Genomic DNA, 27,562 nt, shown 5'->3' with positions numbered 1-27,562 from the left:
CTTGGGAATATCCAGCAGAGCTCCAAATGCCATGTCAGAACTTACCAGTTGATTCTTTAGCCTTTTTCCAGCTTTTTTTTCTGTGTGTATGTAAAGAGGCTGGAGATTTATAATCCCCACCTGCACTTCTATTTTACAGGTAATACAGGCAAGCTGCTGAGGGGCACTGAATTCTGGCATCACAAGAGAACAAATCAAAAAGAAATTTGTGGCTGTCATAAAGCACGAGTTATTTGTGTGAAATATTTCCATTTTTGGGAAAAGTTTCAGTTTCTATTATAACAATAAAAGTTATGCTGTCAAAAATCTCCCAGCTACAACAAAAGGGAAACTAATAAGGGAGAGCAAGCCCAGCATAAAATCAAACAAACTGGAGGCATCTCACACGTAAACTTGGATGTTATGCATCTCCTGTGGGTGTGTGAAATACATTGACAGTTTGCTTAGTCAAGTGTCTTGTCTGGCTGATGGCTGCAGCAGCAGCACATGAAAGAGGCTGTGTAAAATAGGGGACTAAAATTACCCTTCAGCTGTGCTCCAGTAACGAAGGCAATGTTGGAAGCAACAACATCTGTGCTGTGTGGCAGAGACAGGATAAAAAATTACTGTTAACTTGACACACTGTGAAAAACTGGGGTGTGTTAAGCAATTGCATTCCCACTTTGTGATAATGTGGCTGTGACTATATTCTTGACAGGAATAGGCTGTAACTCCAGCAGTAGGAAATAAGAAGCAGAAATAAGCCAAATTCCATGGCCTCCTGGAATCTCATAACCATTACCAGGATTGCACAGGACACTGGCTACTGGCTTCAGGGCAGTTTCTCCTGGAAAATTCGGGGATGTCCTAAACAAAAAACAAACAAACAAACAAACCAAAAAAAACCAAAAAAAAACCAAAAACCCCAAAATAAAACAAGCAAATTATTTAAAAATAGCATCTTCTAATGCTGGAGTTGAGGGGCTCCTTGAGTATCAACCTTTCAACACATTAGAGCTGAGTCTTAGGGACAGGTCTAATGTTGTTTTGTCCAACTGGGAGAATTCCAGCCTGAATTTTCCCCCATACTCACCTTCATACTTTGCCTCACAAGGGCTTGTAACAAGATGGGGAGATAACTGGGGGAAGAAAACTTAATGTGCCTTAATGTGTTAATATTCTTAACACAAGCAGAAGTGTGCTCCTACCAAAACATGACTGGCCCTGACAGCCTAGGGCATGCACCATCTGTGTTCATTCTGTTTTCAGAGTGAGGTGGCACCATCATTAGTGAGAACACAGGTTAACCAGAGAAATTTGGTTAGAAAGTCCTTTTTCTTTTTTTTCTGTGAAGGCAACAAGGTTTTGGAGCCTGACTGGGTACAAACATGCTGACATCAGGTGTAAATGTTGCAGTTGTTGTATTAAATATGTTTGACTGGAGTTGGTGACGTGGCCAAAGCCCTGGTGTTATTTTCCCAAGCAGAGGGGAATCCTGAGGCCGTTCTTGACACACAGTGTGCAGAGGCTGCTCATGGCATTGCTTGGGCAGGGAAAGGTTCAGTGCTCCTGGGATGGGGGCCTGCAATGGGGGATCCCACAGCTCTCCCAGCACTCCTCTGAGGAACCCCAGCTTCAAGAGATGTGTGCTGGTTCTTTCACCCTTAATTAGTTTGCATCCTCTGAAGCCATAATGCACTGCAACTCACTGACCCAACATGGAAGGAGGCAAACTGGTTAATTGAGAGAGAGCAGTGCAGTGCCTGCTCTGTCCTCAGACACCAGGGCTTCTGCTGCTTCCCCAGGCAGGATTGCACCCCAAGGGCTGCTGGCTGAGCATCCAGCTCACCCCAGGCACCCTCGGGCAACAGGAGCAGGAAATAGATAGTTTTGTGCCATCACCAATACCCTTCCTCCCCCAACACCCCCTTCTGCCCCCCCTTCTTCATCCCCTCTCCATCATAGCTACGATTTGGGAAGTGGAAAGGGGGCTGAGCAAAGGGATTGCTCACAGCTTACACAGGGCTGGAGCAGCTGCTCTTTTATCTTCCATGCCTGAAGGACTCCTCCTGGTGCCCTGCTTGGAGCTGCTGAGCTGTCATTTCTGCTCAGCTTGGCCCTCACCACTGTGAATTTCAGTGGGAAAAGCTCTTTCATCAATTTGCTTTTCCCTAACAATGCACACAGCCCTCAGTTCAGGAGGGTCTGGGGAGATTTCTTGTCTCCCCTTGGTGCTGACCCTGCATAGAGCCAAGGTAGAGCCTTTGCTTTAGTTTTAAAGTAAAAGCTCCTTTTTTTAAATTGGCAAATATGGAAAACATAATATTGCAGAAAAGAAAGATATATCTCATAAAACAAAAAGTAAAAAAATTATGAAAACCTTTCCTTCCTTTCAGCCTTTTTGTTAGTTCTGTTTTATTTCATATTAGAGATCTAAGAATTTTGATACCTATGGTGAACTCCAGCTTATCTTTGACTCAAAACTGACTGGAATAGCAACAATGACACTCAGCTGGAAATTCAGTTGCTCAGAAAGTAACACCACCAAACCATAGCCAAGTCTGCCCCATAGGTCTTCTCCTCCAAAGTGGAGCTGAAATTATTTGAAGAACAGAACAATCCCATGACATTTCTCTTCAGTATTGCTGCTGGAAATATCAGCTGCCTTTCAAATATCTTCAAACGTTCCTGAGAAACCTGTGATGCTGAAATGCCCAGGGATTTTCCAGCAAAGCCTTGAGAAATTGAGGCTAAGGCTTAATTTACATTTGAGCCCACCTCAAAGCCCCTTCATCCATTAATAAGGAAGAATGTTACCTTGGCCTGCTAAAATGTTCAAGTTGTGAGATCCCTTGCTTTCATTTGGATTGATATCATACACCAAATTTCATATCATATTCTCTAGGTGACCCTTCCTTGGGAGGAGGGCTGGGCTAGATGATTCCAGAGGTCCCTTCCAATCCTAACAATTCTGTGATATAAATTTCTTCAGGCTGGGTAATGTAGAGAGTGAAAGACACATTTTTTTCCCCAAAAGAAAGGCAAGGCTTGAAGATTCTTTCTTATTCTAATGATGACAGAGTGAAGGTTAAAATCAACCTGTGCTTTCTTACCAACCTATGGCAGTGCATGCCATTATCTTTCATCCATGTGCCAAACAATGAAAAAAGGTGCCTATTTCAGAACTTTTTGCAGCATTGCAGATGTTAACAAAGGCAGTGAGTGGGGCAGTGTGTTGGTCTGAGCACAGGCAGCACCTCTCAGGGTCAGTCACTGCAGACTTAGAGCACAGCTGGGAGCGAGTTTGGGTAGCACAATTCCACTTCTGAAGTACATTTGAGCAGCTTTTGTGCTGCTTGCCACATATGCCTGGCAGCTGGATGCTGAGAGAGTGGCAAATGCAAACTGCACAGCAAAGCCATGAGGGAGCACTCAGTGAGTACTTTCTAAGTGAACAGCACAAATAAAATTACCAAAGGAAACCGCTGCTGCTCCGACACAAATGCCCATCTCACCACCACACAGAGCCCCCATCAGCCATCCTCTCTCCTCCTTCTCTCTTTCATCCCCCATTTTTAATAACTCTAAGAGATGAGAGGCTGTGTGCTGATCCATCTCTCTGTGATTGTAATATAGACTGGATTCCAAAGGGACTTCATAAATGCACATTACATTAAAATATTCTACCCAGTACAGCTTTGTTTGCTCTGTTTCTTTTCCTGTGGAAAAAACACCTGTAAAGAGAATATCTATCTATTTGCATCTTGTTCCCAGACCTTAGATTAGATTATGCACCCACAGGCAAACATGGTCTGAAGCTGTCAAAGGTAGAGCTCCAAAGACCCATAATGTTCTGATATACGCTATGAAAGAGAGAGATGACATTAAAAAGAGAAGACTAATTTAGTGTAACTTCAGGTATTAGACTACACAGAGAACTCACAATCCCAGACTGCATTTGCTGTGACCTCAAAGTCACTCCATCACAAGAGTCAAATCTGTAGGATGAGTGTTCACATTAATTCCATCAAACACTTGGACAGGCAACTTCAGAAACAGCATGGAGCTGAAATATATCATAGAAATCTTTCCTGGAAAGTTGGTGCTGTGCTTATCCTACTGTTTGTTTCCTATGGTAAAAGATATGCATGCAATATATATGTTAGCAATAAACCCAAAAATTCTACTTCCATTTAATTCCTGGTGGAGTGGTAGAATGAAGCAGCAAAAAGGCCAAATAATTTTCCATTCCTGTTGCATACCAGCCACAGAACTGTTCATTAAGATGGTGAGACTTTCAAAGAACAAGCCTCATGCAAGGCAGAGTATTTATGAAAGCTGTAATCACATAGGGGACACCTAATCATAGAATATTGTCTAGCCTGGGCTGGGAATTGAGTCAGGGTCAGGGAAGAACAACTGAGTTGTCACCATTGGAATTAACTTTAGATCAAGCCATGATATGTTGTTCAGTCTAAATTAAACTGAACTAAATCATAACAGGTTTGGGAGTTTAGACAGAAACCAAGGGCATGGGTCAGTAAAAACACCTGGACAGGAAAACTCATTTAATTATGTCACTACTTGGAAAACTATCAGGATATTTGGGGATGGGGGCAGGAAATCAAAGCAGGATTTCAAGATAAATCAGCTGCATAAAGAAAACAGAGAGCTGTAAAGCCTTGTAGAAATATAGATCCAGAATTCTGTCTTGAAATGTGTGACTCTATTATTGTTTTCACACCCACTGAGGAGGAAGGAGGCTCTTTGGCTGTGGGGTGGAAGATGGAGCATGTGAGGGTTTTTTTGCATGGATGCTCTCTCTTTTTTGCTTCTAACCTTCCTCAAAGATAAGCTCTAGCAACTGAGGGTTTCTATGCTGGCCTTTTTCAAGCTTGGTTAGGACATCTGAATGTTTGTGAGATGTGTAGAATAATCTACAGGAAGGCTTGAGTAGAGTAAAAATAACACTAAAAGCAGTAGCAGTAGCAGTAAATTTAGGAAAAAACCCTTTAATTTAAACTCACAGTGAATGTGATTCGTTTTCAGGTTTTGCTCTGCCAGCTTGGATTTATGTTTGCTTGATAAATATATTCCTCCTTCTGGAGCACTCAGTAAATGCTTGTTTCCTTAAAGTTTTCTTTATCCAAGAACTGTAGTGGCTTGAAAAAGGCTGACATGAACTGAACTGTGTAAAGTGACTTGTGAGCAATAACTGAGATCTCCTTTAGACAGCTGAAAATAACTTCTTAAAGAGCAAAAGTAAAAAAATAAAAATGTTGATGCCCTTCAAGATATTTCTAAGGCATTTTGAAAAATAACTCAGTGCTTTTCTGTGTAGATCTAGATTATTTTTACAGCTGGTGGAAAACAATCCAAGGGTTGCTCACTCTGTTGTTCTTCCACAGGTAAAACTGAGGTTCTGTTTTCACCCAATGCCTGGTTCCAGCTGCTCTTGGTACACACACATCTCTGCTCCAGCAGCATCCTAACTGATGTTCCCTGGGTGGAATGGGTGTGGTAAGTGAGATGGGCAGATATGGAATTCCTGAGCTGCTATGGAGTTATGGAGAGGAATTTTATCAGCTCCCCCTGAAGCATGCCAGTGGTAGCAGTGTGCACAGGAGGTTATCAGGTGGGGATGCTGATAGCCCTGTGAGGGGCGTTGCTGTGCACAGGGTGGGGTTTATCTGCACATCCCATGTGCCAGATCAGGCCCTGCTACCTTGGGGACAGCTGGAGTTTGGGAGCAGAGGAAGGGAAATCCTGATATCCTGCAGTGTATGCACCTCTCAAGGGAAAGCCACAGCTCAGTGAAAGGCCTTGGCTCTGCACTTAAATCCCTGGAAAAAAAGGAGGGGAGAGGGAATAGGGCAATGCTGAAAATGCAGAATGATTCTCACAGTCTGTAAATCATAAAACAAGCATATTGGCAAAAGCCTAATGATGCTCAAAAGACACAAAATTGTGACTTCAACTAAAAAAAAAATACTCTGAGAATGGGGAGAGATTGATAACAGTGATAACCTCCCCTTATGAAGAGACTCATAATGGTGCTGTACAGAAGGGCAAAGGGGAGGTACTGAACTGTAGTCCCCAAATATGTGAGCTGCAAATATAAGAAGCCAGGAAGGAAAAAAAATCTTAAAGAGAATCAGAGAGCACCTGCCAGGCTGCAGGTACCTGTACATCACACAGACACCTTCTGCCAAGGCAGGTGGAAAGAAAAGCCCAATAGCAAACCAAAATTTGCTTCATACACTTCCCCATGAGGATCAGGGAGAAATCCAGCTCCTCAATCTGGAGCCTTGAGCAGCCATTCATACTCTCTGCATAGCAGAAATGTGCTGACAGATGGATCAAGAGAAATGGAATATATTATAGCACTGAATTGAGCACTGGGTTTGATCTGATGAATGCAAGATCAGCTCTTAATGCAGATGAGAATACTGATTATGCTGTGATTACCATGCTTCAGTGTTTCAGAGCACATATATATATGCATCCAGCTGAAGTCTGAAATAAATAATGAAACTCAAAGGGCTTTTTGGCCTCCTGTGAGGGATGTCCATGTTTTATTTTTCAGGGCTAGAATCCTTCTATAAAAGGAGGGAAAATCAGGACATAAATGCCTTGATTGAGTTAAAAGCCATTTACTTGCTTCCATTCTTGTTAAGTCTTCCTGGACTAATGTTTCCTTCCCTCCAACAGCGAAGCACTCCAAATAAATGTGTTCTGCTTTTTGTATGTTAATGGCTGGAGTTTAAGTTGGAAATTGCTCCACTATCAATTATGTGAGCTGACTTGAGCAGGAGACAAAGGCACTGAATACCAAATCACTGCCTGGCTGGAAAGGGGGAGGAGGGCCGGGCACAGCCTTTGGAAGGCAGGGAGCATTATGGAAGTGCACCCTAAGTTTTGGGTTTGTGTTATTGGAGGAGTCAGGTTGGTTTTGCAGAGCAGGAGTGGTCCTGAGCCATCCTGGAGGGGCAGAGGAGCTGAAACAGGGATGCTGCAGATGCAGGTGCTTTGTCCCTGCTGTGTGTGCTGGCTGCCCCTGCCCACCTTCAGAGGGGCGAGGTGAGAGTAGATTTTGCCCCATTGAACACATTTAGTGACAAAACTGGGAAAACCACTTGCTTTAGTAATTTATTTGTGCTTTGTGAAGAGATTGCTGTGCTCTGGGATGCTCTCAGGCACTGGCATCAGGAGGACTGGCACAAATTTCCTTCCCCCTGTGCAGCAAGCTGCCTGTGCAGGTGGCCTGGGTGCTGTGATTGAAATGCCCTGCATGGCCAGGGTGACAGGGCTGATGTGCTGATGGGTGTCTTTAAGCTGTTATGGTGTCTGAAAGGCCACACACCATTAGCCAGGTGACACTTTGTGCCCAGATACTGCTGTGATGGATGCTCTAATAAAAACACCTGCGAGGGAAGGGTGGGAGAGAGGGAGGGGATGGGCTCATGGAAATGACCTTATCCCAAGAGTGGCCAAATAGGCATGCTGGCCATAAAAACTAAGGACAGTAAAGAAAAAAAATTAATTTGTATTCAGCTGAGGGTTGGGCACTGTAAAATGAGGCATTAATAAAGTAGCAGCTCCCTATTTTCCATTTTAACATCTATATATTAAGCAGCTGATAAAATCCAGTATAGAAGGAGAGATGCTTTCCTTTTGCTTATGGAGTGCCTTCAGTACATAAAGGGGAAAGCCTGTCTGGGGTTTAAGGTGTTAACAATTAACTTCTCCCTGTGGACTTTTTATGTCACCCTGGTAGAGTCATATATCCTCTCTGTTCCCCTTCCTAATGGCAATTTATCCATTATGGAGGGACTGAGTAGAAATGTCATTATTAATGCTCAAAGTGCATTGGCCACCATAATGAATTCAAGTACTGTGCTAGGAGAAGACACTTGGGTTACTCAGAGAGGAGGACAAAACAGTGTTTGTCTGTGTCATGCTGGTTCTGTGCAAGGAATTCAATGTTAATTACCACCAGGCACCCCAAAAAATGTCATTTGTTATCAGGAATGCAAGGACAGGGTTCTGCTGACTTCCTCTATGCTGGTGTGCCCTTGCTGTGAGGAAACAGCCTGGGATTGAGGAGATTTCAACAGCTTCTCCTTAAAAATATATAACTGCTTGACTCCTCTTTTCTCCCTTAGTCTGGGAAGGGAAACTTTAGAAATGGGTTTGCAAGGAAACAGCAGGGTGTTGCTCAGCACACATGGTTAGTCTCAGCTTGAGAATGGAGGATTTGGCCTGTCTCAACTGCAAATAATGAAATGGAATTGAGGGGCACACTGAGGCTGTCTGCCACGAGCTTCTAAATTGAATACCATAGCTCCTCTTCTGCCAAACTCCAGAGAAACTGAGGACTGAGGCCAGGTTTGGCCAGGCCAGGTTGTCATTAGTGATAAGTGGTCATGAATTCAGTCAGGATGAATTCATTATTCTTCATCTTGCCCTTCCCAGACCATCTGTCCAATGGGGCAAGAAATACCTTTCTTGAATTAAAAGTTCTGCAAAACTTTTAGTGATTGATAAAGCCAGGTATCATCAACACATCGTATCACAAGAACTTTGTGTATCTAAGGGGAATGTGGGGCTGTTTATCAAGCAAAAAAACGTTCACTGTTGTGTTATCCTTGCTAAAACATGTTATTTTAAACATGGCTTGGGTAGGTACAGAGGTGGTGGTAATTGGGAGCATCATCCCCAGTGGGCTGCAGCTGTGAGCAGCATTGAGTGCCCAGGGGCACTGACCAAGCACCAAAGGGAGCAGAGGGCACACAGGTGCAGTGCATCAATAGGAGGGCATAAAAGGCTGGGCTGAAGAATGAGATGAGCAGATGCTTGCATCTTTCTGAAGAGACAGGATGTTACTCTGCGTGGGTTTTCTGGAATTCTATGGAACTCTGTTTGTCGTGGCCACCTCAACTGCGGTGTGTGCCCCCACTGACCAGCTGGGAATACTGGGAAGCCAAATCACCTCTTCCACCCTTGGCTGCTGTGGTTACCAGACATGTAAGTCAGAAGGGACTTGATTTGTTCCTGGGGTCATTTGTGGGGAAGAGGAATGCAGAAAGGCTTGTGTTTCTAAAACTGTTACTTTATAATAGATAAAGTAATGTATCATTCAAAATACTGCTTTGAGACTTGTCTTTTAGGCATGCATGTAAATCCTGACTGTTGGATTTGTTCAATTGCTGTGTATTTCTGTGAAAGTAATTAATGTTCTGCATTTTGTGACAAGGGCCTTTCACCAAGCTTTGTGTTTCTGTTCTGATCAATTCTACCCTAAATGCAAAAGTGGCTTTTGTTACCATGTCCACATTACAGTCTCAAGTGTAAAATAGAGTTTTGGGGTTTTTTCTTCTCCTTTTCATATTAGGTAAATCAGACAAAAGGAAGGAATGTTATAACTGCACTATAGATTTTTTTCTCCCCCCCCCAGGCAGATGGATCCATTTTATGGTTTAGTAAGAGACACAGTAGGTTTCATGTGGATTATAATCTAGATGGTTTTATCTGGTCTTGATGACATCTGTTGGACTTTGTCAGCTGTGTGTTACAATTATTTGCTGTTTTATTTCTGTCAGCTGTTTTAAGATATAGATATTGCTCAGATGCTCTGACTGAACTTTGGTGTAGGCACAGAGTTTGTGGTGATTGGGAGTGGCTGATGGGCCACAGGTGTGATCAGCATTGAACGTAAGGAGTGCCCAGGGGCACTGAGCAAGCACCAAAGGGAGCAGAGGGCACACAGGTGCAGGGCATCAACAGGAGGGAACAAAAGGCTGGGCTGAAGGGCAAGAAGGGCAGATGCTTGAAGCTTTCTGAAGTGATGTGGTGTTACTCTGTGTGGGTTGAAGCCTTCTGGAATTGTATGGTGACACTCTCTGTGTCATGGCCATCTCAGCTGTGACACCTCAGACTTGTGCTTTTTGCTCTTTCTGTGCTGATTATTTCCCCTTCCACTGCCAAATTGTCTTAATTTAGCTAAGTTATTATCAGCAAAAAGCTTCCCTGAGATTATTAACAGCCATTTGCCCAGGTAATCTGTTTTTCAGGTTAGTAGTTAGGGAAATTGTATCCTGCTGTGTCCAAGCAGCTTCTGATAGTTTTTAAAACCGAATATGTCTATCTCAGCTTTTGGCCAAGGTCAGTATTTCACGCTGTATGAGTCATTGAGATACTACCATAGGTCACCTAGAATTTACTAATCTGAGGGCAGCGGCACTCCAAAGGGACTGTGAAGCTCTGAGCACTGGATTATGGTCTAAGGGGAGGGAGAGCTAATCCTGCCATAAACAATAAGACAATCTGTGTGCAGTGTCCTGCAATTAGTTGGCATGATTAGCCATAAAAACAGTTCACAGAGGGCTCACATGGCTTCTGTGATGGACATGCACATTGCCTGTAACACAGAGAGGATGTCTAATGTACATCTATGAGTTCTGCAGGGTGGGACAGCTCAAGGACAGCTTTGCAACAACTTCTGTGTCTCATGGCCCCACTGCAGCTGCACCTAGGCCAGGCTGGAGAGATCCAGGGGGTTTATGCTGTGCATGGGATACCCACACTGGGCAAGTCCTCAGGCACACATTAGCACAGATGCAGCCAAAGTTGTTTCTTTTTAAGGAAGAGATTCCTGAAAACACAAGAGGGTCTCATGAATGGTCAGGCTGGGGAGTTTCCTTCATGTGTGAAATCAGAGATTTGGAATCCCCAGTTATAAAGCTTCAAATCCAGAGGAGGCTAAATGCTGAAGCAACCCTATTTAATTTTAGCTATGTATTGGCTTCTTTCCTCACCAACTTGCCAGCAAAACTGCAGGGTAATTTTCTGTTTATCTTAGAGGCACCAGCCAAACCCAGACTGAACTTTCCTCGTGCGGAGGAGAAAGGCTGCTGATCAAAGGCCAAATTTGAATATGATTATTTTCCTCTTATGGCTGAGTGGTACTAATCATGTAGACTGTAGTTATGGGGAAGAAAAAAAAAAAACCCAGAGAGACCTAAATTTGTTCTTAGTAGATTATTTTACAATCCAAGGATTTCTCTTTGCTTTATAGTGACAGTAAAGCATGGCACAGTGGAAAGAGGGAGCTGGCCACAAAGGGACTACTGATGTGTTAGGTCTCCCAGCCCAACTTTCCTGCACTCCCTGCTTATCCAACAGAATTTAGATTCTTACCTGGGCTGGTGGAGCTGGTGATTTAGGGAATCCAAATGCAAAATAAGATTTTTGCTGTGAAATAGTCTGCATTTCTCTCAGTATTGCAGCAGCCTGAGATTTTTCGTGTGTGTAATCCGTGGTTGCAATCAGCTTCATCAGGGCCACATAAGTGTTGCCAAATAACTTGTCGTGATCTACTATAATTTTAATTAACCTATTGCTTGATTTATACACATGGCATTCTAAGAAAATGCCAGGTTTTTAAAGGTTATTAAGGAGATATTACTTCTGCTCTAAAAATGTGTTGCCTAACTGAATTTCATGACTAGGAACTAAAGCAGTGGGGTTGTGATTGGTTAGCATAGTTTGGTATTTTTTCTGGGTTTGTGCAAGGTTTTTTTATATTTTCTAATTGCTTAGTAACTTGCTGCAATTGTGCCCTATTTAATTTAGTACAGACCATGGTTAATGAACTTCAGCTCCAGATTTAAGTTTCTCTAAAGGCACCTTTAAAGGTTTAGAAATAACCAGTAGCCAGTACGGGGTAAGGTAGTCCTAAACAAAGATTAAATGCATAATTTTTTCTTCCTCTGGTGTTGCCAATTGAGTAAAACTGAATCACTGCACATCTTGTGCAGATGGAGAGGAAACAAATGTGTTTTCTGTTGTTTTATGTGCCCAGTGCTGTTTTATAGCTCAGAAAAGATAGCTTAATTGAGACTGTCTGTGCATGGCACTCCCTGTGTTTAGTGTTTTGCCAGCTTGCAGGAAGGAACTGTGGTTTCTTGCCAGATCAAACATCACAGCAGAGTATATGCTTCCCTAAACACAAACTGTATCATGTTTGCTTGGCCTCCACCACCAGAAAAAGAGAGTGTGCACTCCCTACCACTTTGAATGCTGGCATTCCTGCTGCCTTGCTTGTGAGGACTGGCTTTTATTAGGTCTAGCTGGTGAGGTGCATTTTCTGTGATGAGAGAGGCTGTAAAATCTCAGCCAGCCACGAGTGCTGCTGGCACTGCCTGCAACCCCCTGGCTCCCTGTGTGATGTGTGTGTCACCCACACTGGGGTTACAGAATCACTGCAGGCTTCTGTGGCAGCCCAGTGTCACCCGGGTGCTCTGGGGCAGCCAGCTGTGCTTGGTGATTCCTGTTGGCAGCTGGGGTGGGGAAGGAGAAGCCACCAGGAGCATCCCAAGGAATCCTGCAGCAGGAACAGCATCTTCAGTCAGCACAGGGACACCTGGGAGCATGGCACTAGGAGGGAAATAACACCTATCCAAACTAAACATTTTAAAGCCTTTGTTTCGTTGCAAGCTGCTGCTGTTGGGTGGGACAGAGGAATCTGTGCTCTCTCCATTGACACTGGTGACAGGAATACCATCAGAATTACTGCAGTGTGCCAGCCAGCCTTTCCTGGCATTATTTCCAGCCAAGGCATCACACAGGCTACAGATTCTGTGGTGCTGTTCTGTTTCTGTCCTGTCACCACACACACCTGCTGGTGACCCAGTCTGTGGGACCCCTGGTGGCACCACAACCTCAGTGGGTGGTTTTAGGTGCCCACAAGATGCAGAGTGCTCTGAACTGTGCTCCTCAAGGTGCTTTAAACAGCTTAGAACTGTGAATGTGATGACACAGCTATGGGCCAACATGTGAGGTAAACTCCAGATAGGGAATTTTGGCTGGGCTGGTCAGTCTGGTTTGGATCTCTCTACCCACAGAGGATATTTTGAGTCTACTCAGAGCTACAGGACACAACCAGTGAAACCCATGGCCCATTTGCAGAGTACAAAGCAGCATGAGGTGGCACAATACCCTCCATGCCAGATCTTTCTCACTGGTTGAGCCCATAGTGGATATTTTGGCTCCTGACGAGGGGGAGAGAATGATGCATCTGACTCCATCTTATCAGAAGGCTAATTAATTACTTGATTACACTATATTATTCCATACTATATTACACTACATCTAAACTGAACCTGCCAAGCACTCAGCTCTGCACACACCTGCCCAGAATCTCGTGACTCTCGGCCCACAGTCCCGACACTCACACAAAACCCCATCACTGTGGGTAAACAATCTCCACCTTGCATTCTACTTTGGCACAACACAGGCACAGCAAATAAGAATTGTTTTTCCTTTCTCTGATGTTCAGAGAATGTGAAACCCAGAAATATTCTTGGGAAGAATTGTGCCTTGCTTTCCTCTGTGAGGAGAAATGTGGCTAAATGAGCCCTCTCCATTAGTGGACTTATTGGCATTGATGGAAATGTCTAAAACTTGGGAGGGAGTTTTAATGTACTCCCAACCTGCATTCCAGTGCTGCTAGGCTGTCTCCTCAACAGCACTGGCTTTTTTTTCCCCCTTTCCTCATGGAGCCTATCTGCCCTGTAGGCTGGATACATCCCCTGCTGTGAGTGGGTCTCTAAGGGCTGTTACTGCTGTGGGTAAATATGGCAGAATAACCCCTCTTTATCTTTCCATACTCCATCCCTCAAATCTTTAAAGTTGGAATCTGCAATTTCCAACCCAGCTGGCTTTCGTGCTTTTCTGGAAGAGAGTTTTGCCAAAATACCAACAATGGCCTCAACTGTTTGTTGGCTTGGCACAGCTGTGTTCACAGTGGTCTTCACAAAACAACTGCAATATTTAGAGAAATGCACAAGAAATTCGAGACAGTTAATTGTTAAATATTTTTGCACAAAGCATGACATTATAAAGATTCTCCTGTTTTTTCTATTTAGCAACTGTGGGAATTTCCAGTCTTAAGTGACAGTTTCTCTTATTAGTGTGTGGAAAAAAATAGTTTTGTAAGTCAGTAAAGCCAGTTCAAACTCCTATTTTAGTAGTTTTAACAATAGAAAAATTATTTTGGTCAACCCTGCAGTTTCATAGAAACTAAAAAGGACTTTCTTATTGCAAAACTGCAAGGTCATTCAAGTGGAAAGCAGTCTGATCCTGTGTAGCGAAGCTGGACTTGTAACTAAAGGAAAAAGAAGAACAAATCATACATAGTAGGGGTCCTCACACTCAGCCAAAATATGTTTGCCCCAAAACTTCCTCTTCTTGACCCTATTGTTATCCTCCTGCAAGCCTCAGGCCTCTCATCTGGGAGTTGTTTGTATTTCAGCATCGCTGAGCCCGAGTGCTGATCCCTCCCTTCCCAGCTCTGTGGGGTGGGAGCTTTCCCTTCCAGAGGGTCTCATTCCCTTGGTGCCCAGTGCAGCCATGCTGGATGCTCCTACCAAGAGAGATGCTGCACCAAACTGGGACAGCTTCTCCTCTTGAAGGCCCTTTTCACCGACCATCATGCTTCCACCCTGCCCTGCAGGGACTTGGTTTTGGCAGCCCCCTGAGCCTGTGCTGACTGGGCATCCTGGGCTGTGCAAATAGGGAAAAGTCATTAGTTTCCTGGGCACTCCTCAGTCTGGCTAATTAGGCTTGTTCCACAGGCTGGAGGACTGTTAATTGGTCATTTCTAATCAGCATCTGCCAGGGGAGGACTTAGTAATGATATGACATAAAATCAGAGCCTTATCCTAGGTTTGGGGGGAGCGCAGCTGTAACTGCTGCAACAAGCTGGAACAGAACAGAATGGCAAGTTATTTAAAAGAAATATTTTAAATAAGTGGAAAGGTCACTTGAAGGAATTTGAGTGAACTGTAAGCTGCCACTCCAGGGAATAGAAGGAAAATGACCTCCTTTGCTGTGGAGACTGAAATATTGCCAAGCCTTGAAATATTCAGATGATTGGTCAGCTGCCAGAAACTTGCTATTCATGAAATGCCTGGTGTACACAAGCTTGTAGGGCTATTACAGATCTTAATGAGCTACAACGGAGACTTCTGCTTTACAAAAGGCAGAGGAAGCAGTTTGTCCTACCAGATCCTCTGCTTCTGCCCTGTCCTACAAGCATGGGACCAGAGAGCCCAGTGCCTTCCCCTAGTGGGAGTGATGGGCTCGCTCTGAGCCAGCCCAGGAAGGGATTGCCCATGCAGCTCATTAGATGGCTTTAATGGATTTTTGCCTGAGCCCCCACAGCCCTGGAGTCACCCTTATTTAAAGCCATTCTTTCTTTGGCTACTGAGCTTGGAATTTGGGATCAATGCAGCCCCAGCATCTGTCAATCCCCAATCCCAACTCTCCTGCTTCTGCACATCTGAAGGGGCTGCAAAGCACTTGATTAGATGGAGACTCATGCCCTGCTGCTCTTTCTTTCTCTCACTCCTGGTTTACACAGCTGAGTGGCTCTCTGCTTCTCTAGCAATTGCAAGGCAGGCACTGCTAATAAGCCACTTGCTTTCCAGAAACCAGGCTCTGCTCCATGAATTCCCCCTCACACTCTCTGTGATCACCAGAGCTAAAAACCTGCTTTTATTTTTGGCTTTTCTGATTTGTTTCTCTTTAAGAATTCACATTTTAGCCTTTGGTTTTCTGGCATGAAATTGAGAAATGCAGATGACTCCATATCAGATGTTCAAACCATTCCAGTCTCACTATTGTCTGAATTTTTGCTGTTTTCTGGTCATTAAACTAATTCTGAAAAAGCCAGAAAGCTGTCTGTGTGATAGGTATAGTAGGCTATTTGATTTCCTTCTTTTTTCCCCCTTCTTCTTTTTTCCCCCTTCTCCTTCTTTTTTCCTTTGGAAACCAAATGGCAGCTTGAGGCTGAAACCTGTCTTTATCCAAAGGGCTACTGATTTTTTGTTCATTTCTAGTTTTCACAAGAATTAGATGTTGTTCTCAGCAGGCTGCGTGAATTTGTCTGCAAAGCTTCCAGCAAAAATCCAGTAAAAAAAAGAAAAAGCTATTCTTCATACAACTTAGTAGTTTCTAGCATAATCCTTGCCAAAAAGTTGGGAAACAATATAAAATGTAATAAGAATTTATTGAACTGTGTAGGAAGAATGCAGTATCTCCAAAATTATATTATATCATATTGTTTCACCAAAGGAACATCAATTTGTAAGCATAAAATTAATAGAAAAAAAAAAAACTTAGCTTGCTGAAAACGCTCTGAAAATGTTTCAGTGAACTTTCCCACCAGTCCTGTGTGCTGGTAATGTCCATTTCTGTGTAATGTCCATTTCAATGGCATGTCAGAGGCTAAAATCTGCTTTCTCATATTGTTTTAAATACATCACTGATGTAATATTGATGACTGACAGAGCAATGGGCTGCTCTGGATTGCTGCAAGGGAGTGAAACTCCTGTGTGGGAGTGTAGTTCCAGTTTTCCAAGCAGGGATGACTTTTGCAGGGCTTTGAGCAGCCTGGTCTGGTGGGAGGTGTCCCTGCCCATGGCAGAGGGTTGGGACCGGATGATTTTTAAGGTCCCTTCCTACCCAAATGCTCTGTGATTTTATGAAATAATTTTCAATATTTATTTAGAGTAGGTCTCAAGCGCAAAGGGTTTCAGATTATATTTTTATGGAAGGATTAGTTCAATCTGCTGGAAAAGGTGCTGTGTGTTTGTGATGAAATTCTGCCCAAATAGCACATTCAGGTACCTGAATTTCTGCTGTAAAGCTGCAGCAGAAAATCCCTCTGAGATACCAAAGGCTTCACTTGCTGTCTTCACCTCGCTGCTTTTCTTTTCCTGCTTCTGCAACACTTTTCCTTGGAAGGCAGCAACTTGAATTAAGCTGTTTTGAAGGCTGGCTTTCCCAGCTAATTTTGGAAGAGAGCAGCCCGAGAGGTCAGAGCCGCCCCTCCCTCCCTCCATCCCTCGGTGCGCAGAGGATGCTCCGGGCTCCGGCTGACCTCTAGTGGTAACGGGGGATGCAGGAGCCAGCCCTGGGTGGCTGCAGCTTCGAGGGGCAGCTCCTTCCTTCTTTCCTCCCCAGGCTTGCCCTCTGCCTTGTTCCTACAAATCCCTCCAAGAGGAGAGGAAAAAGTGCCTTGTGTTCAGGTTTTACATGAAGGTGATACGGGTTTTGAGGTGAGACACTCCAAGCATCTCTCCTGAGGTGCTATGGGGCAGCACTGGAAGTGAAATAGGATGTGTGGAATGAGGGCTGTGAGTGTGAGATGGTGTCCATTAATTCCAGCCAGGGAAATCACATGGTCAGCAGGTGTAAGAAGAATAGGTTTTCTGCAGGTTGATCTTCTCCCCAAAAAGCCACTGCAGGTAATTAATGAATACAAGGAAACACTGCTGAGCTGGGGATGAGATGAACCTGCTGATGGTTTAAAGCTAAAAGAGGAGAGATTAAGTCACATGTCTGGAAGAAGCTCTTTACTGTGAGGGTGCCCAGAGATGCCGTGGATGCCCCATCCCTGGAAGGCCAGGTTGGATGGAGCAACCTAGTTGGGTGGAAAGGGTCCCTGTCCATGGCAGGGCATTGGAATGAGATGATATTTAATGTTCCTCCCAACCCAAATTGTTCTGTGAGCCCTCAGTGCGTGCTTCTGTTAGAGCTCTTTGAGGTTTATATACCCAAGTGCTCTCCCTTTCATTTTAAGAACATTCTCCCTTTTCCTATCACTAATTAGGGGTCTCCTCCTACCTAAATGATTCTATGAAAAAGAAATAATTAATAATATTAATAATAATAATAATAATAATAATAATAATAATAATAATAATAATAATAATAATAATAATTATTTTTATATATTTATATATTATCAATAAAAATTATAAATAATAAATCATTATATTAACGTGCACATTTTCACTGGCCCAGCTCAGCTTTTCCCCTGAGAAGGGCACACGGAGAGAGAAAAAGGCTTCTCTCTGCACCCACAGGCACAAGGGGGAGAGCAGCCCATGGAAGGCAGGGTGGAAATGTGGATGTTGTCTTTGAGGCTGTGGTTCCTGCTGGCAGCATCTGAGAAGCTCAAAGTTAACCCCAGCCCCAAACTGAGCTGGGAATTTGGGCATGAACCAACCTGAGTAAAGGTAGTTCCTCATCATCCTAAATATGGGAAATCTGCTCCTTTGTTGCTTTCACAAAGAGCCTCTGGGTTTGAAAGGAAAAAAAATATTTGGGTGATGCGCTCAGAGGCCAGGGAGAAAAGAAGTGAAGGGAGAGTGGAAAATAGAAATCCCCCTTCTGTAACTTTTGTCTTTGACAGGTACAGTCAGTAAATACCCTCTAGCAAATCTTTGAAATGCAACTTTTTATCATGGAGATAATTACTCTGTTCTAAAAATCCCCTCTCTTTCTGGGGATATGTCTATTTAAAGTGATGATGTTGAGAGAAAATGAGTTCAAAACCTTTAAATGTAACTACAATTAGTAGGTGCATGTGAAGACTGTGCAGCCATAAAAAGAGCAATGTAAAGTTTCTGTTTGGATGCTTTGGAACTGGTAGAAGATGGTGAAGTTAAGTTTCAGATTTAAGGAAAAATTTAAATTTAGAATCTCTCTCTTGGCACTTGGTTCTACTCAATTGCACAGTGAAGTTATTTGTAACGGGGACAACCAACCTCAGCAATAACAAATGGCTCCATTTAGGACTTTTGGAGCTAATTAAGACTTTAACACAAGTCATGAGAGGTTCAGTGGGGGCAAAGTCAGACCTCAGAGGCTGCCACCTTCTGCTGTCAGGGGAGAACTGGCAAAACCTCACGTTTCTCATTTGGAGAGATTACTTTGTTCTGCCACACACAGGGCTCCTGAGGACTTCAGCTGCAGTTACCTGCACATAAAAGAGAGTGACTAATGTGGAGAAGGATTTAAATATCTAAGTCTCTTGAACATAATCGCCATTAATTTTTATGGATTAAGGAATTCTCTGTGTTAAAGCAGTCATGGAGGCTTTTGAACTCCCGCTCTGCTAATTGGTGGGGAGAAAATAATTCCTTTGTATGGCCAGATAACTGTGGACTGCTAGAAAACTTGAGAAATTACAGTAAAAACGCTGCCTGAGGTATTATTTACTGGCCCCCTTTGATAGATGTGTACTAAGCACTGAAGAATAAAGGGGGGGAAATGAGCTGGGAATGGTTGAGAGACATTTAACATACAAATTGCTGGATCATGCCAGTTTGATGTGCTCAAAGGGAAATGAGACAATGCTCAGTAACATCTCAGGGGCTGGTAGTGTCCACAAACTCCTCTCCCCCTTCAGTAATTCTATTAAGTTATTGAATGGTGAATTGGGGAATGATATCTGAGTTTGCTTTGCCTTATCATGGCTGTGCCGCTGCTGCCAGCAGCGGGGTGGAACAAATGCTGAGCCAGCAGCTGGCAGTCCCTCAGATACATGTGCTTTTATCTGGTTAAAAATAACCACTCAGAATTTGTGCTTTTCAGGATCAGGAAGGTCCTCATTCTGGGATTTGTTTAAGACAGTGTATTTTTGTGGTAACCACACATTGCTTGTGCTGCTCTGCCTCTCCTCTTGGAGCCTTCTGGCCCCTGCCTCTTGTTTACTGAAGTGAGTTTCACAGACATCTTATGGAAACACGTCCTGCTTTCTTTTAATGCCTTCACTTGGTATGAAACCCATTGCCACACAGAAATTCTGCTGTCTAATTGATGCTTAAAGATCCCCTTAACAGGGAATCCAGCCATGCCTTGGCAGGGAATAAATCCTCTGTCTCCATGGTTTTGTGGTGGACCTGGCAGTGCTGGGTTAATGATTGGGCTCAGTCCTAGAGGTCTTTTCCAGCTTTTATTATTGGTTCTATGAATAGCACTGATCCTACTGCTCAGTCTTGGGAGATGCCACATGGACTCTGCAGCCCCTTCCTTCTTAACAGTACATGTTAAATTTATATTTTTGCCTGCCTATATAGCCAGTGAAAGCTGTGCTTTTTCTGGATGCCAAAAGTAAAAATCTTCCCTTGAGCTGGTGCAATGTAGATAGGAAAAATCCTTAATGCTTTTCCTCTAGCACCTGGGGAATTTCAGGGGAGAGGGGGTAGTCAGCTTCAGCACAACAAGTAAGAACAAATAGCTTCTGTCTGAAAATACTGATGGCAAGCTGGACCAGGAACTGGACATTTGTCTCACAGTCATATACGGATTATTAACACTGTGTTTAATTAGCAGCTTTTTCTGTCAGCTCTGTAATGAAGAACCATGATTTCCACTTGCAGTTTTCTGTCTGGCGTAGGCTGCTGCAGGGAAATAAGCAAAATAAAAATGTGCCATGGGCTTGACTTAGTAAGAAATGGCACAGTTGACTACACAAACATCTGTACCAAGGCTGTTCCCTCTGTCCACTCTCAGCACCTACACAAATAACAATATCATTTCTCACTTTTCTTTAGTTCAAGTTTTCAAGATTCAAGCAAAAGAAGGAAAACAAATTTATTTATAAAAGCAAAGGATACCTTAAAAAAGAAAAGAACAAACCATGTTGTTGGTGTTGACTAAATGACAGTCATCAGTTAAGCAGAATATTTTAAATACATTAGATTATCTGTTAATTTTGGCTTCGGGTGCTGTAGTTGCAGGCATTTCTGAATTTCCTGGGGTGAGAAAAGTTCAAAATAAGGGTCCCATAATACTTCTCCTTTGCCATCTTTGAAGACTTTGTTTTTTTCCCTACCTTTTTGGGAAACTATTTTTCTCCATTCATTCTTAAAACTCTTTTCAGGAATTCTCTTGTGGTCAAGTCAATACTTAACAACACAATAGCCAGGCATGTAGCTGCTTTATTTAAATTAAAATTTAATTTTAATTAAAATTTAATTTAAATTAAAGCTTTAATTTTGTCATAATATTTTTTAAAATGCAACTGTAGCCTCAAGCTCCACTCAATGAAGTCAGCTAAAATATTTTAATAGGGTTAGCAGCTTTGCTTCCATTGTCTTTGGCTGGCTTTGCAGTAGGGGTGGGCAAGAGGCTAAAACTGCATTGGCAGGGAACTGGTACAACCTCTTAATGCAGTGCTCTTTCTGTGTATTTCACCCATGCTCAGTCTAAAATATTTCCAGGTTAAGATTTTTGGTAGACTTTTCCCCCAAATATGGAATGTGAAAAGATGTTAGTGCTTATCCAAGGAACAACTGAGAACTTTCCCCATAATTGCTTTAAATGACACCTCCACAAAAAGAATTTTTGCACAGAAAAACCAGATAACCCAAATGGGATTTGGAGGAAAGCCATGAGAGGATCATCAGGAAGGTTGGAAAGACTTACCAAGGCAGATTGTTATGGTTTAGAGGAGCAGTAATTAAGGAAAGACATCGTCATTCCATAGAGTGGAAGGAGATAAAGGCTGAGGAAGCAGAGCTTGTTGTAGGGGAACCAAGTCAAGGAAACAACACCCTTGGCTTATACCAGTGGTTACTTTTTTGGCACAAAGACTTAAAGGTGAGGTGAAAATATTTATGTGAAATTTGAGCAGTTTACAGGGATCCAGAGGCTTAGGACTTTACACAGATGGTGTAAAGCTCCATCAGAACTATGCAAGGTGCTGTGGCATTTGTCATCCTCTGTGACAAAGACATTATGGAGGAAAATTTTATTCAAAATCTGGTGACTTTGTCTGTGGAAAGCTTTATCTCTTACCTGTGAATTCATTGTTTCCTTAAGATGTTCTCTGGACTCTGCTATTTTATGAGGAAAAACATCTGGAGTTAAGACCATGGCTCTGTCTGTTATAAAACAGTAGCTGTGTTCTTCTGATTAGTTGTTTTTTTTTCCCTGAAACTTTAGGCTTAGAATAAGGAATCAGCTTTTGATTTATGTGTTTATACCAAGCCTACACTTGCTGTTCAGTGGTGTTGAACTGCTGCAAGATGCAAAGGTCTTTCAGTAATTGTAAGAAAATTCTGCAAGCCTGTGCTTTCTTTAAAAGCTATTTTTCTTCAGATTATAATTTTCTGCTTGACTTACTGAGAATCTGTAGTGAACAAGCTCTTTTTCCCCTTCTAACTTCTTTAAAGGCTTAACTTTGAAAAATGCACAAAACTACCTAGTGCCCCAGTTTTGATTTCCTTGTTTTACCTTGAAAATTACTGTAAATCTCTTCTAGTATTGTTCTGCATAAAAGATAAGTGCACATTAAAAATGCAAGCTTAGAAACTGCCTGCATGCTGTAAAGAATAGGAATCTATTAAGGAAACAATGGTATTGTTTTCCTTTCATATTTCTTCCCCTTTCAGTACCATCTATCACAACCCATTAGAGACTCAAATAACAATTTTCACTGTCAATATACCCAGAGAAGCCATGTTGAAGACTGAAAAATATAATATTAAGGTTATTTTTTAACAGAAAACAGCCAGTTTGCAAACTGTGGTTGAAAATGCAAGAGTCTGTACCTGATGCTTAACCAGGCAGGGTTAGATACAGAATTAATGCTTTGCAGGTACAGTTGCAGTGAACTGTGAACCCATGGCAATATGTTGGATAGTTATATCAGATTGGTTACTTTCTCATAATTGTTGAATTCATTTAAAATGAAAATTCCTGCTCATCTCCTCCTGAATAAGTTGATAATAACAGCAGGCTATTGAAAGGAAACTACACTCCCCTCTTTTCCTCATGGTTCAGCACTGCAGCTTGGGGATGGAATTCTTGGCTTATGCCAAATTGGGAAATAAAATCAATCGATAATTAAAAATCCATCATCTAAATGTACGCAGGAAACTTGAAATGCTCTTGTTTCCCTTGATGGAACTCTTTCTGTACCTGTAGGTCAATTTTGCACAATTTGTGTGTCAAAGTGAATTTCAGATTAAAAAGCCCAACTGGTCAGTCTTAAAATTAATGTTATTTTGTACCACTAGGGCAGGTAATATCTAAATGTGTTGCTATTGCTATAGGAAGATAATTCATGTGTGTAGCAATTATTTTTCTTTTAAACACAGCACCTGGGTTGTCCCTGTAGAATTGCCATTATTTAGGTGCCAGGTGTATGTTTGTGGTCTGTCCATAGATGCACATAGATCTGTGAGGAGTTATGCAAATACAGCTAATCAATTTACATGAGACAATTTTTCTTTTTGTCTTTGTAGCAAATAACTTAGACATGGTTTTTCACACATCAGATCTACTGCCATCTATGGCTTTTCCCAATACTGACCTATTTTCCCCCCAAGATTAAGATCCAGTGGTCACTACTACTTGAAGGTTCTAGATCAAAAATATTTCTGTTCCCAGCATATGGGAAGCAGTGCATACAAGTGTTTGTTACACTGCAAGGTTTAACCCCACAAGCAGCTGTGGACTTGCAGTATTTCCATGAATCCTGTCTCCTTTGCTGCTCAAATGCAGGTTTGGAAGCCCATCCTTTTGGAAATTAATAGTTTTAAGGATCTGACCAAGTAAACAGATTTTTGTCAGTGACAGGAATTCTCCCTATAAATACTCAAGTAAAAGTTAAAAAATGTGTAGAATTACTCACCAAAGAGAAAAGCCCTGATGAGGTCACATCTTGCCCCCAGAGGGGACTCTGGGACCAGCAGTGGCTTGAGCAGTTTGCCAGCTCTTGCTCAGCATCATTCATGCAGGGTTAAATGTCACAGCTCAACCCAGTGCAGTGACACTCAGGGATGAAGATGAATTAGGGATGCATGCCTGGCTTTTCCATTTATTGGCTGTTCCTTCCAGGAGCCACAGCTCAACCACAAAAGCTCTGCTTGGATCTGAAACTTGGCAAATGAGTCCCCAATCCCACGGAAATTAGTTAATGTAAACTACTAAGAGTAGAATTATTTGGCAGTTTCTAACCCTCTGGCCATCTCCTAAATAAATATGCATAAACAAAACCTAAAGCACAGCAGTTCCAGATGTTTGTTTGTGCTCAGCTGGGGGGGAGAAGGATTTGCTATTTGAAAAGAAATTAGAGGAAATTTTTGCTTTTGGAAGTAGGGAGTTTACTGTAACTGCTCATTTTCATTCAAAGGGAACTTACTGGAGTTGGAACATTTGGTTCAGCAGGGTGGAGCTGCAGCCATGCTGGTTTAAATGCATTGAATCCTGCACAACCTAAAACAGCCTCCCCCCGGCAGGAGCCGGCCCCTCGCCATCCTCACAGCTCACACCTGGGGCTGCTCCGAGCCCCTCATCATCCTCACAGCTCACACCTGGCGCTGCTCCGAGCCCCTCATCATCCTCACAGCTCACACCTGGCGCTGCTCCGAGCCCCTCATCATCCTCACAGCTCACACCTGGCGCTGCTCCAAGCCCCTCATCATCCTCACAGCTCACACCTGGCGCTGCTCCAAGCCCCTCATCATCCTCACAGCTCACACCTGGCGCTGCTCCGAGCCCCTCATCATCCTCACAGCTCACACCTGGCACTGCTCCGAGCCCCCCATCATCCTCACAGCTCACACCTGGCGCTGCTCCGAGCCCCCCATCATCCTCACAGCTCACACCTGGCGTTGATGCCACTCTCCAACAGCGCCTCTCCCCGTCCAGCACACAGCCCGCTTCTCACAGACACAGAGCGAACCGAAATCCGCTCCGGGTGCTGGCTGTTCTTAGTCCGTCTGCTTCCACAATTCAGACACGGACGTGCGCTGATGGCATTGAGGGAAAGCTTTCCAGAGCACAAAACTGTCATTCTGGGAGCACGCTTTGAGACGCCTTCAAAAAAAGCAGAATCAGCGCCACCTCCTAAGAGCCCTGCTGAGGAACCCCACCCTCCTTGGGACACCCAATGCAGCAGAGCTCGAAAAACGAGGGGAAAAGTCAAGCTTGGAGTGGAAAAAGAGAAAATAAATACACCAGCGTTAAAAAAAAGCCTTCACACAGCAACAGTGGGAACCTGTCACATTTCTTCTTTCCTTGCTCTCTGCAACGAGATAAATACGAAGTAAAAAACCCACACGAAACACAAGGCAGAGCTGGGATTTTACAGGTCTTCCTTTCGGCTCTCTGGATGACAAGCGCCTCTTCCGGGACTGCGACACGATTTGGGGACTGGCAGAGAGAGAATGGAGGTAAAAGGTGCCAGAGAGCCCTTTCTATCGCCTTCAGCCCCTGCAGCTGTTCTGAGGGTTTCAGGGCACAGCTCGGTCCATTCCTAGATAAAAATGTTACGGCAATATCTTCAGAATTACTACCCATCTCCAGTAGGAGCTTCCTACATTCCTGTAAACAAATTAGTGCATAGAGAGGGTTTCTCCCCAGCTGAATTCAGAGACAAATTCCTATTCTTTAGCAATACTTAGAAAACCGAATGCCTTGCCAGGTTTTAGCATTCTACACCCACTCACCCCTCCCTGTGCATTTGGTGGCAGCTTTGGGTCCCTCTGGGGGACGGCACCCAGCGTGACCCCCACCCCTCGCCCGCCCCCCACCAGCTCCTGCACTGCAGTGGGGCTCCCTCTCCTGGGCACCTTGGGGTGCCCCCAACGGCATCAGAGCCCCGAGTCTTCACCCGGGGGATCCGCCGAGAGTCTCCGGCCCCGCGCGGGGACTCCTGCAAGGGCCGAGGGGCGCCGGGCTCCGGCCCTCGGGGCTTTATTCTCCGGCAGCCCGAGCCCCGCGGCTGCAGGGCAAAGAAGGAAAGGGGGCACGGGAAGAGAGGAGCGAGAGCAGAGCATGAGAGAGGGCGGCGAGGGAGCTCGGGCTGTGAAGGAAAGCGCGACGGGAAGGGAAAGCCCAGGACGGGGGTACAGAGAGGGTGGACAGAGAAGGGAGAGAGGGGGAACAGAAGGGAGTAGCAGGGTAGGGACATGACTGGAAGGAGCTGGGTTTGTGGGGGGAGAGGGAATGGGGGAAACGGAGCGAGAGAAGGCGAATACGGGGAGAAGGAAGGAGGGCTAGAGAGAGGGACAGGCGGGGAAGCCTCCCAGAGCCCCGGCCGCACCCCGAGCCCCGCCCGGCGCCTCGCCCTGCCCGGGATGCTGGGCTCGGCGGAGCTCGGCTCGCTCCGGAGACACTCGGCTCGAGTCGGCTCTTCGGCTAAACTCAGCTATTGTAGCCTGCATTCGTCTCTTCTGCACCACTCTCAGAAGAGCTTTGGCCACGGAGCAAGGTAACCCTCAGGGCTTGTCTTGTTCGCTTCTTCCCCTGGGGAAACAAAGAGACATTGTGTGAGCACATGCACAGCTTCTGGGGAAATCCTGAAAAGGGCAGAAAAATCAGGGTTATGGGGAAGAGTTTGGTGCTGACATGTTGAGTGCCAGCCAGTTCTGCCCCATAGCCATTGCAAGGGCTGCTGTGTAAAGCAGCAGTAGCAGAAGGGAAGGAGCTGCATTTGTAGAGGAGCTCTCTTAGTGGCAGCAGTCATTCCCATCCCACACAGGGCCTTTGGAACAGCCCTGGGATTGGCTCAGGTGTTTGGAGCAGGGTGCTGAGAAGGCCAAAATTCTGCGTTTGATGCGCAGCTGGGCTGGTCACTTCTCAGCATTTGACTTGATGATTCTCACAGCTCTGGAAATAAAGAACAAATAGTCTTCACTAGTTTTTTAAACCGTGGGGTTTTTCCTAGTGCTTCCCTGGGGCTCCAGTCCCACCCTAGGCACAACGGGAGAGGGAGCAGCAACGCCTCGGCCCCAGCGGCCGTCCCAGAGCTGCTGCTCCCGGCCGGGGCGCTGCAGCCCCCGGGGCTGCGGGCACGGAGCAGGGGCTGCGGGAGCTGTGGTTCGTAGGGGAGCGCGGCGCTCGTGGCGTTACCAGGCCGGGGGGACTCGGTGTCCCCCCGGGGTTACCGGGCCAGGGGGGTGGTGGTGCTGAGCGAGTGGCGATGCCGATGGGGTCCCGGGGCCGGTACGGGCGGTCTCCGTGTCCTTCCCGCTGCCAACCGCGATCCAGAGGCTGCTCCGGGGAAACGTCGTCCTCCTGGCAAGCATGGCAGCGGCACAGCACCGGCTCCCTGCCGCCGCAGCCGGAGCGTGCCTGGGGCCTCGGTGGGACCCAGCCCCGTGCTGGCCGCAGCCGGAGCGGCAGCGCCTGTCCCGGAGCGGCTTTTCCCACCCGCAGTGATGGTGATCCCGATCCCAGCCCCAATCCCCTCTCGATCCCCCGGCCCCGGCGCCCCTACCCTGCCCACCGAGGAAGAAGCGGCTCAGCCCAGGAAATACTGACAAGGCCAGGATGCAAATCCCCAGGTCCTAGCTGAGTAACTTGGACCCCGCGCAGCACCACCAACAGCCCCCGATCCGGATCTCCACACAGCGCTCCGACCGACGCTCCCGCCGCATCCCGAGATGAGCATCCCCCGTAGAAAGCGGGACAGGCGCCGATCCGCCGGGATTTATGGGCGGGCGGGGGGCGGGGGGGAGGCGGGGCCCCGGGGGCGGGGCCGGCACAGGTGCGAGGGGCGGGGCCTGCACAGGTGTGAGGGACCCCAGTGCGGCTGCGCGGGGCGGGGCCTTGGGGGATTTAAGGCGCGGGGAGGGCACGGCGGAGCCATTTGCTCCTCGGCGTTGGTTAAGGGAGGTTGCTGCCGGCCGCCCTATATCTCTTTTTCTCTGCGTTTCTTCTGCGTTTCTCCTGCGTTTCTGTTTTGTTGTATTTCTGTATACTTCTCTTTTCTACC

The 27,562-nt window shown here is 45.0% G+C and overlaps 1 long non-coding RNA gene across 1 annotated transcript; it reads right to left on the bottom strand.

Annotated features, from left to right (window-relative positions):
• Positions 1–20,402: 20,402 nt before the first annotated feature.
• On the bottom strand, positions 20,403–27,562 carry LOC139602502 (uncharacterized). The gene is made up of 2 exons (XR_011683261.1): positions 25,889–27,562; positions 20,403–25,099 (listed from the first exon to the last, which is right to left on the bottom strand). It is a non-coding gene; the product is annotated as an uncharacterized lncRNA (long non-coding RNA).

Source organism: Agelaius tricolor, unplaced genomic scaffold (genome assembly GCF_023055355.1).
Source record: "Agelaius tricolor isolate 1412-34295 unplaced genomic scaffold, bAgeTri1.0.p SCAF_34, whole genome shotgun sequence".
Lineage (NCBI taxonomy): Eukaryota > Metazoa > Chordata > Aves > Passeriformes > Icteridae > Agelaius > Agelaius tricolor.
This window is presented reverse-complemented; position numbering and strand designations above follow the sequence as displayed.